Source organism: Ictidomys tridecemlineatus, chromosome 16 (genome assembly GCF_052094955.1).
Source record: "Ictidomys tridecemlineatus isolate mIctTri1 chromosome 16, mIctTri1.hap1, whole genome shotgun sequence".
NCBI classification, from domain to species: domain Eukaryota; kingdom Metazoa; phylum Chordata; class Mammalia; order Rodentia; family Sciuridae; genus Ictidomys; species Ictidomys tridecemlineatus.
In genome coordinates this window covers 16,902,660-16,915,070 of record NC_135492.1, presented here as the reverse complement: position 1 = coordinate 16,915,070, position 12,411 = coordinate 16,902,660, and the positions used below count along the sequence as shown (strand labels likewise).

Below are 12,411 nucleotides of genomic sequence, written 5' to 3'. Positions count from 1 at the left end.
AGGATCCAAGAGACATGTAAAACATCCCACCAAATGAAGAAAACACTACTCTGATGTGCTGAGATCAGCGTTCACAAGAGGACACAAACCAGGTCACAAACAAGCCTCCTTAATCTTAAGGACACTGATATCCCGTCAAGTGTATCAACAAGCACCATAGAGTGAATATAAATTAAAGACTTAAAACTGTCCATCCCAACTATGTGGAGATAAAACAACACCTTTTAACCAGTCACACATGGAGAACTCACAAGTGGAATAAGAAATTTCTTTGAGAAAAACGAGGATCAAAGTACCACCTACTAGAACTTGGGGGGTGCATCAGGAGGATGTCGCAGAGACTTGAAGCAACATATCTCCATTCACAACAAGATTGAAAAAAGAGAACCCTAGACACACACAACTTCAGAACACTGAGCTTGGAAAGTGGAACAAAGCAACTATTGATGGAGGAGAGTGAACCAGTAACCCAAGACACCCCACCCCTCCAAAAAGGAGCCCAGAGACACAGAAATTCATGATGGAGGGCTACACATTGAACAATTAGCACCAAACCATCTTGATCTCCTCCAAATTGAAAGCATCATCCATGGTGAAGATCTGGGGTTTATCCATGGGACACAGGTGGCTCAGTACATGCAGATCATCTATAGGGACACCCAATAGCATACAAATTCCAAGGAAGGAGAGCCCTTGTCTCAGGAGTGACATGTTCATATATGTATAAACACTAAAGATCCTACCGAATTCCTTTCAGGATTCTGAAAGGCATTCAGCACAATACAAAGGCAACATCCCAAGAATTCTGCTTTGTTTCAGAGAACAATCCCCACAATAAACCATTATAAAGAGCAAAATACCGAGGCATGAACTTGGCCAGGGAAAGAAAACACTTGTACCCAGAAAGTATAATGATGGCATAAATTAAAGCAAACATAAATTAGAGGAACCATTCATCATATTCATGATGCAAAGAGTCAATATCAAAATGTCCATACCATCAGAGTTATGTACAGATGTGATCCCTATCCAAATCTCAGGAGAATATTTTATAGAAATAGGAAACGAGGTAGCTAAAATCTACATGCGACCCTACCAGATCCTAAATAGGTAGATCAACCCTGATAAACAACAAAGCTGATGGAACCACACTCAATTTTTAAATATATTATGAAGCTATATATATATATATATATATATATATATATATATATATATATATATATATATATAATGAAGCTTTGTGTGTTCTTACATTTTCAGATCAAGTCGAGATGTTTTGAAAGCATAGATGTGAGACCTGAATCTATGCCAAAAGAAAACAGTTGGAAATCTTCATGACATTGGAAAAGAAAATGATTTTCTGGGATATCACACCCAAAGTACAGGCAACAAAGTCAGCAATATGATGACATGAAACTACAATAGTTCTATACAGGAAGGTGAACAATCAGCTGTCAACAGACAACACAAAGGATGAAGATTACATTTTCAGATCATATATCAGGAAAGAGGTTGATTTTAAACGTTTGGGGCTGGGGATATAGCTCAGTTGGTAGAGTGTTTGCCTTGTAAGCACAAGGCCCTGGGTTCAGTCCCCAGCACCCCAAAAAGTTAACCTTTATTAAAACCTCAGAACTTAATAAAAAATAATAACTTCATTAAAACAGCACAAGATATGAATATATATCTCACCCAAGCAAAAACACGTATGTAAAACACTTCTTCCACTTGTATTATTCTTTCCTGTTTTACAGTAGAGGGGGTTGAGAGAGAAGAGAAGAGGGGAGGGGAGGGGAGGGGAGGGGGGATAGTAGAGAATAGGATAGAGAGCAGAATTCATCAGACACTAGGATGGCAATATATAAATCAATGGAAATGTAATTGATGTAACTGATGTGATTCAGCAATCTGTATACGGGGTAAAAATGGGAGTTCATAACCTTTTTGAATCAAACTGTGAAATATATCAAATTAGATGTAATGTTTTGAAAGACCAACAATAAAAAAAAAACACGTATGTAGCCAACGAACAAAGAAAAGACGCTCAACATCCATCAGTTCTCAAGGAAATGCCAATCAGAGCCACCACGAGGTGAGGTCCTGTCACAGCAGTCAGGAGGATGATGATGTGAAAGGAAAGGTCACCATGACTGTAGAAAGTTCCCTGTGCCTGGTTGGATGCCTGTCACGGCCCTCGAGAAATTCTGATAAACATCACCATTGTACTTGTGTTTTGTAAGCAAAGTCCAATAAAGAACAGGATCTGAGCAGAAGGGATGGATGGACACATATCTGCTGCCATTCTTTGCCACCCAGACAAAACATAGTGTCTTGGGTTCTCCTGGGCATTTCTCATGCATTTGATGCTTCCCTTGGATCCACAGGTCTAGGTTCTCATCATTTATCATTTATCTGAATTCTGGACAACTTCTGTTTTGATTTATCTAGATCCTGGACATATTCTATTTGTGTATGCCCTGTGGATGAATACATCCAGGTTTCTGTATCTGGAAAATGTCATTTTCAACTTTATTCTTGAAAAATATTTAGTCTTCATGTATAACATTTGGAGGAAAATAGTTGTTTATTTTTTTTTTACACTTTTAAGATATTGAGGGGATGTGGGGGTAGAAAGATAGTAGAATGAAACTTACATTATTACTGTATGTATATATGTGATTGCACGGCCAATACGATTCTGCAACATGTACACTCAGAAAAAATAAAAAAAAATTGTATCCCATTTATGTAGGATATACCAAAGTGCATAAATGTTTTCTACTGTCATGTGTAACTAATTAAAACAAATTTAATTTTTTAAAAATATGGTCTCATTGTTTTCTGGTCCAGGGTCTCTGAGAGCAACGTGCTTTCATTGTTATCCATGGCCTCTGATGAGCTGATTTTGGAGGGCATCATCTGCTTTTAAGACAACCTCCTGCTTTCTGGCAGTTTAAATGCAAAGTGCCATTGTCATTTGTGTTTTTTTGACCATATCATAACTCAAATAGAAATACTATGGATATAAGTGACTCTGTACTTTGTGTAATTTTTCCAAGTTTCAAAGACCTTAGAAGGAAGTTGGGTTCTATATCAAAACCTCAGCTTACACAGGGTAACCCTGCATTACTGAAAAATATTTGCTAGGATTTTCTCACAAAGCATTTCTTGTCCAAAACTAATTTCACAAATTACAAGCTAATAGAATCAGTCCAGTACTCAACCACTTAGGTGCATGACAGTGAGGTTTTAAGGATACTTAAAGAGAAAAGGTGGTGGTGGTTTCCCATTCCTGGTGACAAAATATCCAGGAATACAAGTTCCTAAAACTTGGAAAATAATATTTGATGCCTATTAAATTCAAGTTTTTGGGACGTCAAGATTTTTTCTGGGGTTACGGGTGTGCACCACTATGAATTTCCCCCATTTCTTTACTTTAAAAAAAAAACATTCTCTTTTCTCCCAGAACTGCTGGAGACTTATTCTAAAGTATCGGTAATGTCAATATTCTGAAACAGAAACTATACTTACAACTTTTTCAAGTTTACAAGGAATTTTGTATAATTCTTAACCTGGTCTCAGCAAGAGGATTTCCATTCATTTTGACCATATTTTGATCTAGGATTCCTTCCATTTCTTTTTTTTTTTGGTCAATATTCTTTCATCAAGCTTGTAAAAAAAAACTCAGTCCATTATTTTTCCACCTCTTACACCCTGTTTTTTCTTTTAGTTTTGGATCTGTAATTATGCAAAGGTTTGAATGTTTATAGCTTATGCACACTTGTTATTAATTAATTATTTTTTTGGGGGGTACCAGGGATTGAACTCAGGAGCACTTGACCCAGCCCCACCCCCAGCTCTATTTTGTGTTTTATTTAGACACAGGGTCTCACTGAGTTGCCTAGGTCCTCATTCTTAGTGAGGCTGGATTTGAACTCATGATCCTCCTGCCTCAGCCTTTTAAACTGCTGAGATACATGAGTATGTCACTGTGCCCGGCTCATATTTATTTTATTTTTTGTTCTTTTAAATTATACATGACAATAGCATCTACTTTGACATATTTATACAACCATGAAATAGGTCTTATTCTAATTAGGTTCCAGTCCTGTATTTGTACATGATGTGGAGATTTACTGTGGTGTATTTGTATATGTGCAGAGCAAAGTCAGGTCAGGTTCATGTGACTGTCTTTCTTTTTTTCTGACCCTCATCCCTAAATTGTAGAAGATGTCAGAAGAGGGCAAGACCTCCCACGTTCCTGTATAAGCAGAATTCATATTGTTAAAACATCATACTACTGAAAGCGCTCTACAGATCCAATGCAAGGATCTTTAATTTCTATTAAAGTCCCCATGATGTTCTTCATATAGATGACCCATTCAATTTCACTGCCACAGACTCTAAGAGGGGATGAGGGATTGACAGCACATGTTCTATGGGTTCAGGACCTAAGGGACCTTCTAAGGCAGCTGTCTCCTACCAACATATGGCTGAATTCTCCCAACACCACGAAGCAGAGATCAAGAGCCACATTTTACAAATGAAGAAACTGAAGCTGAGACATGAAAAAAGTCAAAACCCTGCAGGAGACACTTCTATAAGAAACTCTCAGGCCCCACATATTTCCTTTGGGCCCGAGGTTTGTAAAACACCCAACAAGATTTATAGGTATTTGCCCTTTGACATTCTTAAAGGCATCTTGCAAAATGAAGGCTTTATAGAAGCAAGTGATTTATTATGTATATGTACATTACATGCAACAAATGTATACTTTAAATGTATACTTTAAAATGTATTTTTTTTAAAGAGGTAAGCCAGGTGGGACTTTGCAAGTCTGTAATCCCAGCAGCTCAGAAAGCTGAGGCAGGAGAATTGCAAGTTCAAACCCAGTTTTACCAACTTAGAAAGACCCTGTCTCAAAATAATATACAGACAAATGCCTGGATATGTGGGTCAGTGGTTAAGCATTTGTGGGAACAATCCCCAATGCTCTCCACCTCCCAAAATGAAATAAATAAAAAAAAGGTGTCATCCACTATTATGATTTTGGATGCAATTTTATTTTATTATATCTTCTCAGATAGCAAGAAATACACAGGCTCACACATTTGAATTGAAACTCTATTCTAGAAACCAGAGCACATTAATTCATCTTTATGTAGTTTAGTTCAGTAGAACACTAATGGAACTCATCGGGTGGGGATGCTTCTGATTGAATTCTATTTCTTGGCTTATGAAAATTAGAACCCCCCATAAAGAGAAGAAAATGTCCCCAACATTGGCAGGGATTCCAGAAGCCTCCCAGTAATGACACTTATAGGGAGAAGTCATGGCTGAATTCGGACCCTCGCCTCACTTGTGGATCTAATTGTGTATTTTGCTTTCTAAGAAGATGGAACCAAAACACTCTGGGCAGAGTGTAATATTCCTCTCTTTCCTGGCGGGAAAATTTATTCCATCCATCAACTTCACTTGGTTACACTAAAACTAGTTGCTGCTCTTAAGAGGAATCCTGAAGGCTTTCCAGGAACCAGGCTCATGAGCACAGAGCCCAAGGCTGTGGCTTCAGGGAGAGTTTACGCGTAGCTCTGGCGCCACCTGGTGTCCAATGCTCAGCTCAGCACGTCTAACGGGGGAAATGACACTAAGCCCTGGGAGCACAAGGTGGGATAGGTTGACAGATGTCCTTGGAATTTTGGGGGGACTCATGGGGACGCAACTACAGAAGGCGGCAAAGGCCATCTCCTGAAGGAGGCCTTTATCTCAGGTAGGAGGGTCTCGGGGCAGCTGAGTGACACCGTGAGAGGTGACAGTGTGACAACTCAGCAGTGGAAATGTCCCCATGGAGGGTGTCAGGACATCAGGGACCTAAAGGAGCCCACGCCTGTTTGGCGCCTGCACAGCTCTGGTGCCACCTAGTGTCCGACTCCTGCTCAGCGCCTGAACTCTAGGTCTAGACCAGAAACAGGAGGGGACTCCCAGGAGACACGGGGACTCCAGGCCAGGGGTCTTCACCTGTGTCTTCACTGTCCAGGGCGGAGCCTGCGACACGGAGTGTTTACTGTTTTATAGAGGACAAAACTGTCCACCTGTCCATCTCCACCACGTCGCCGTCACCCCTGCACCCCTCCACCCTATACCGTCCCTTAGAGACCCCAGGGCTGCGCTGGCCTCTGTCCAGCCTGAAAGGCGTGTCCTGCTCAGAGCTGCAGCGAGTCCCCAAAGTCGCCCTGGCGGGTCGATTCCGCTCCCGTCCGCGCTTCTCCCCCTGCCCAGGGCCAGGATGCACTACCCAGGTCAGTGCGGGGGACCGCGGGGGCCAGGCTAGGACCAGTTTCTCGCCCAGAAACAAAGTCTCCAAGGCGACATCCCAGGACCCTCCCAGAGACCCCCGGACCCCAACCCACCTGGACACACGGAGAGTCCCCCACGTCCCTGAGGAGGGACGAAGAAGGCTGCGCAGCAGGTCCTCAGCCTCGCTTCGCGGCCTCCGCTGTGAGGGGGGAACTGCGCCAGCTCAGCGGACTCTGGGGTCACATCTCAGGCCGGGAGCCCCAGGGCCCGCTCCCCGCTGGGTCGAAGGCGACCTCTGAGGGGATTTCTAGACACACGCGCCTGTCCTGTTCCTTCACCATGTGCGCGCCTGTCCTGTTCCTTCACCACGTGCGCATGAGCCCGCCTCGCCCTCAGCTCCCTTGGAGGCTCCTTGTTCCTGGGGACCCCGGGGCAGGCCTTGCCTCCCTCGTGTTTCTGCTGGCCCTGGCCCCTCTGCTCTTAGGGGTGGGGCTCCACTCAGCCCCGCTTGGCTCCACCCCCAGCTGTGCCCACTAGTCGGGCTCCACTCAGACCTTCTAGCTCTGCCCCCAGCTCCACCCATTCGCTGGGCTCCTCTTGCTCCTCTCCGCCCCACCTGATTCCCTAGGCCCGGCTCGCCCCTCCTACTGGGGTGAGGTTCCACTCACTCTGCTCGGTTCCGCCCCCAGCTCTGCCCATTCGCTGGGCCCCGCGCCACCCATTGCTCTTAAGGTTTGGCCTCCCAGGACCTCTCCGCCCAGCACTTCGGCTCTGCCCAGCTCCTTTTGCTAAACCTGACAGGTGGACAATAATGCTTATCAATGACTTCTCAGTGACACTTCCACCCCAGAAGGAACTTGGAGAGGAGTCCCCTGCTCAAGGTCACCTGGTAGAGATGCGAGATGAGGCTGGTGGGAGCCTGCCTGTCTTCTGCTGCCAGTTTACATCCCCAAACCAGGAGTGAAGCCTGCAGCTGTAGTCCCCCAGGTGCTTCCTGGGTGCACGTGAGGTTTCACACAGAAGCACCAGGGTCTGGACTCCTTATGGCATAACGGGACTCAGGTATGATCCTTGCTCTGTGATAGAAAATTTGGACAGAAGCTGGGCATGCTGGCCTTGACCCGTAACCTTGGTGGCAGGGGAGGTTCACTCAGGAGGATCACAAGTTCAAAGCCAGAGCTCAGCACTGTAGGGAGGTAATGTTGCAGATAAATGGATGGCGTTGGAGAAGATAATGCTAAGTGTAGTCAGGCAACCCCAAAAATACAAGCCGAATGCTTTCTCTGATATGAGGTAACTGACTCACGGTGGGGTAGGGAGGGGGAGCATGGGAGGAATAGATGAACTTTAGATAGGGTAGAGGGGTGGGAGGTGAAGGGAGGGGGCAGGGATGATGGAATGTGGTGGACATCATTATCCAAAGTACATGTAAGAAGACAGGAATTGGTGACTTTATACAGAGTTATGGAAAACTGTGCTCTATATGTGTAATAAGAATTGTAACACATTCCACTGTCATATATTTAAAAAATATAAATCAGGTAAAAGTATTTTTAGTTGTCTATGGACCTTTTAAAAAATTATTTATATTCAGTGCTGAGAATTGAACCTAGTGCCTCACGCATGCTAGGGAAGTGCTCTACCACTGAGCCACAAACCTTGCCCCATAATTTCTTTTTCTATTTTGACTGAGTAATATTCCATGGTGAATATATAACCACAATTTCTTTATCCATTTATCTGTTGGAGGGCAGTTTGGTTGGTTTCATAGCTTAGATGTTATGAATTGAGCCGCTCTACACATGGATGTGGCTGCCTTAGTGTATTACAGTGGATTTTTTTTAAAAAAATATTTTTTAATTGTAGTTGGACACAATAACTTTATTTTTTTATTTTTTTATGTGGTGCTGAGGATTGAATCCAGCGCCTTGAATATGCTAGGTGAATGCTCTACCACTGAGCCACAACCCCAGGTCCCTATACTGTGTGGATTTTTAGTCCTTTGGGTATATACTGAGGTGTAAGATAACTAATTCAAATGATGGTTTCATTCCTCATTTTCTGAAGAATCTCCATATAGCTCTCTGTAGGAGTTGCAAAAATTTAAAAAAACCACCAGCAATGTATTAGTGAAAATTTCCCCCTGCATCCTTGCTAACATTGATAATTGCCATTCTCACTGGATTGCTAGACTATCCATGTAGTTTTAATGTACATTTCTCTAATTGCTAGAGATGTTGATTATCTTTCCATGTTTGCTGACCATTGGTATTTCTTCTCCTGTGAAGTGCCTGTTCAGTTGCCTTGCCCATTTGTTTGGTGTCAAATAGATGAGTTCTTTGCATATCCTGGAGATGAATGTGTCTATTTGAGGGGCAGATGGCAAAGACATTCTCCCATCCTATTGGCTCTCTTTTTACATTCTTGTTTTTTAAAAAATATTTATTTTTAGTTGTACAAAACACCTTTATTTTGTTATTTATTTTTATGTGGTGCTGAGGATTGAACCCAGGGCTTCACATGTGCTAGACGAGTGCTCTACCACTGAGCCACAACCACAGCCCAATATTCTTGATTGTTTCCCATTTATTGATTCTTGATTTTCCTTTTGCTCTTTAGGGATCTTGCTAATGGAGTCTGTTTCTATACCAACATGATATTGAGTTTGGCCTATATTTTCTTCCAGTGGACACAGGGTTTCTGGTCTAATACGTAGGTCCTTGGTCATTTTGAGTTGAGTTTTATGCAGGGTGAGGAGGCATAGAGGTTAAATTTGATTGACTACATATGGATGGCCAGTATTCCCAGCACCATATTTTTTTGAAGAGTTGATCCTGGAGAATTCCTGAACAATGAAAAAAAAATGGCTTATTTTTTTTTTTGCTTCCTTTGCTATCATAATAATGGGTATTTTGTTATTTTTATTGACCTAAAACAGAAGTGAAATCCTGGGGCTGAGCTTAAAAATCCCAGAAGACATATAACCCCAACCACATGGTCAATGTGAGAGTGGACCAAGAAGATGGTCTCCAATTTTAGAGAGAGGACCCCCCCCCCAGAGCCACTTTGAATCCATGGGAGGAGCCAGGAACCACCCGTCCCAGAGTAAAAGTGTTATAATATATGACGTGGGTTAGACCTAACTTGAATATGGGATTTAAAAAAGGAGATAATGCTTGTGGGCTACATGATTGAGAGCCTTCAGATCCCTCACACAGATGTGTCCAGGAATTTAAGAGAAAAGTTGTGAGTTCGATTCTCCCCAGGTTGCTCCTATCTACCAGAGACTAAAGTAAAAGTAAGAGTCAGGCAACATGTTCCCCTGGGGGAAGCTACAGTTCTGGGATCTCCAGTGGGATCTTGTCACCTTCTTGCAGAAGCTAAAATTAAAGACCTAGAGAGAGGTGAGTTAAAGACGTCTTTTCCTTAAAACAGTGCAGGATCCATTAAGGTCCCCTGACTCCCCATGCGATTTGCCCAGGTAAGTGCCTTTCTCTTCCTGAGATGCAGCACCAGTGTGTGAGTGAGCTTCTGTTATTGTAATGAACAATCAGAATAACCAAATTATATGATAGGTTCTAACATAGCTTTAAGTTATGCATCCAGCTCTACACACTCAACAGCTTAGAGGACTGTTTAGAATTCAGAGGAAAGTTTTGTTCTTACTAGATTTTGCCCATTAATTTGGTGATTCATGAAACTTTGTTAATTTTTTAATAAGAAAAAAAACATTTTAAATAAATCATTTTAGGTTTCTATCCATTTTTCAGACTACAGGGAGTTTGATTTGCTTCTCTGTTAGTTTTCAAAGTGCATAATAATAAGGGTCCTGGTTATTTTCTGCTTCAGTATTATGAATCCATATTCCTATTCTCCCAGGAAGAGATAAATGTTAACCCCAGAATTTTTTTAAACACACTGGTTTTTCCTTCTCTTTTTTCAAAAACTCAATCCAAAATACTTTAAGCATTTTCTTCTAATACTGAGATAGTGAGAAATAATAGCATACACCAAAATACATTTTTAATTGATCAGAAAGAAATGATATGGTTTATTTTTTGCAAATATGATACTTATAAAGAAAGTTTATTTTCACGTTTTAGAGAAATAGCAAATAGCATTTTCTTATGCTGATGTATGTTGTCTCCGTTTTGATCTCACAAAAATAAACCAATGGTGCTCTGGCTGCCCGAAGGTTTTGAACTAGAGCAGGGACTAGGGGTGCCGTTGCTTAATATCACAACCAAGGGACAGTAGTGACCACCCTTTCCTGGCTTCCAAAGGTCCCATGGTCTCCTCCCTCCAGGTCATCAAGGAGACAGGATATGATAGTGGAGAGGTGATGGTGAACTTGATCTGTGTGATAACAACAAATGACATCTGCCTTTTCATGTATGGAATGCACATCAGGAAATAAGGATGCAAATCACAGTATTTACAGGTCGGTGTCCATGGGGCACCTGATAAAGCAGCTATGACCCCTCCCTCCCTCCAGTCCGTGTCTCTCCACATCAAGGCCCTAGAAGCCCAAGGTGCTGTGGGTCTGCTTTCCTCACCGCTGAGTGGGGTGCACTAACTTCAGGATTGTTCCCTAGTCTCTGGCCCCTGGGTGATGACATGTATCTCTGTGTTGTCCACGACTTAGACAGGGGCAGAATGTGAAATATTTAAGTGATGGCTCCTTGGTAGGGCAGGAAAGGACTAGATTTCCATTCTTTTTTTTTTCTCCACTTAGGTTTCTCCTCTAAACTGCCCTCTTAGAATTTCCTTGTCCTTTATCACTGGACCCTCCCTCACTGGGACCTGTCCCTAAACTTCTTTTCCAAAGTATTCTCTTTGGCTTTAGGTCATGGTATTCAGAACCTCCAGTCTGAGGAGAGCTTGTTTTCACCAGGGTTTTTAAGCCATGTCCTGGGGCTGGGCCCATCAAGGCTTCCAGGAGCTGCTGCAGCACCTCCCTCCCCAGAGCTGAGAAAGGGGTCTGGGATCATCCTGGTGCTGGACAGGCTTCTGTCTGCACCCTGATCACATGGTCAAACTAGTCTTGGCAGGTGTGAGTGGGGTGAGGCACAGCCAGGAGGGGACAGGCTCAGAGGATTTCTTTTAACTTGCTTTTATAAAATGTCCACATTTTTCAGGATGTTTTCTAACAAAACTGATAAATTAGCACAGAAGTAGCAACATTGCATTCTTTATAAAACATCTACCTGTGAACCATGGAGAGCCCTGAGGGTCTCACTGATACACACGTGTGTGACCTGCAAAGTGTGCAGACAGCTAGCTGCTTCTCTGCCTGCTGTCTCATGGGGCTGCAAAGAGCTAATGCCTGTGGGGGACCTGTGACAGCATCTGACTCTGCCATGTCCCATGATCAGCACTTTACTAAAATGATAAGACTTTCCAGCTGTAACCAGGAAATTTCTTCTATAGAAAAAAGAGTATTTTTTCAGTTGTTTTCAGGCCATGCTCCCCAGAAGACCCAGTTCTCTACCTGGGTTTGCAAGTCCATGGGCCCTCCTTGCTCCAATCCTCCCTCCCATGACAATGCATGCAGGGTGGCCATCCCCCCCCTGGCAGGGCTGAAACCAGAATCATGTGCCCTCCATTCACAGATATATCAGGTAGCCTGTTTCTCCTGTTTTTTTTTTCCAATGTTCTCCATTTTATTTTCTAATCTGCATTTAACTGAATTGAAGACAAACCTGTATTTCATAAAATGATAGAAGGAAATCATCATTATTTCATTTTCTGTAATTTTTTAAAGGCCTCTTCAAGTTTTTAATATCCAGTTTACGTTGCTGTAGAGGTGTTTTGGGGTCAAAATATGAGTGTACATCTTACAACTCACTTCAAGTGTGCACACAGGAATAGGCATCATCTATCCATAGCTACCTGTAGCTCTGTACCTACTAATAACCATATGTGACTCTTCAAATGTGGAGACTCCTAGACAATTATATTACCATTTTTCTTTTTGTTTTTTTTAAGCAGTACAAGGGAAGGAATCTTTTTTACCTGAATGTGTGAGTGAAGAAATAAACAAAACATTTCTTACTAAATAAATCATTTGGAAGAGATTACATTTTTCTAATGTCATGAATTAATTTCCAC

General features: G+C 42.4%; 1 non-coding gene across 1 annotated transcript; it reads left to right on the top strand.

The window, feature by feature from the left end:
• The first annotated feature begins 1,536 nt into the window (after positions 1–1,536).
• Trnat-ugu (transfer RNA threonine (anticodon UGU)) lies at positions 1,537–1,610 on the top strand. The gene has a single exon. It is a non-coding gene; the product is annotated as a tRNA-Thr (tRNA).
• The last annotated feature ends 10,801 nt before the right edge of the window (positions 1,611–12,411 follow it).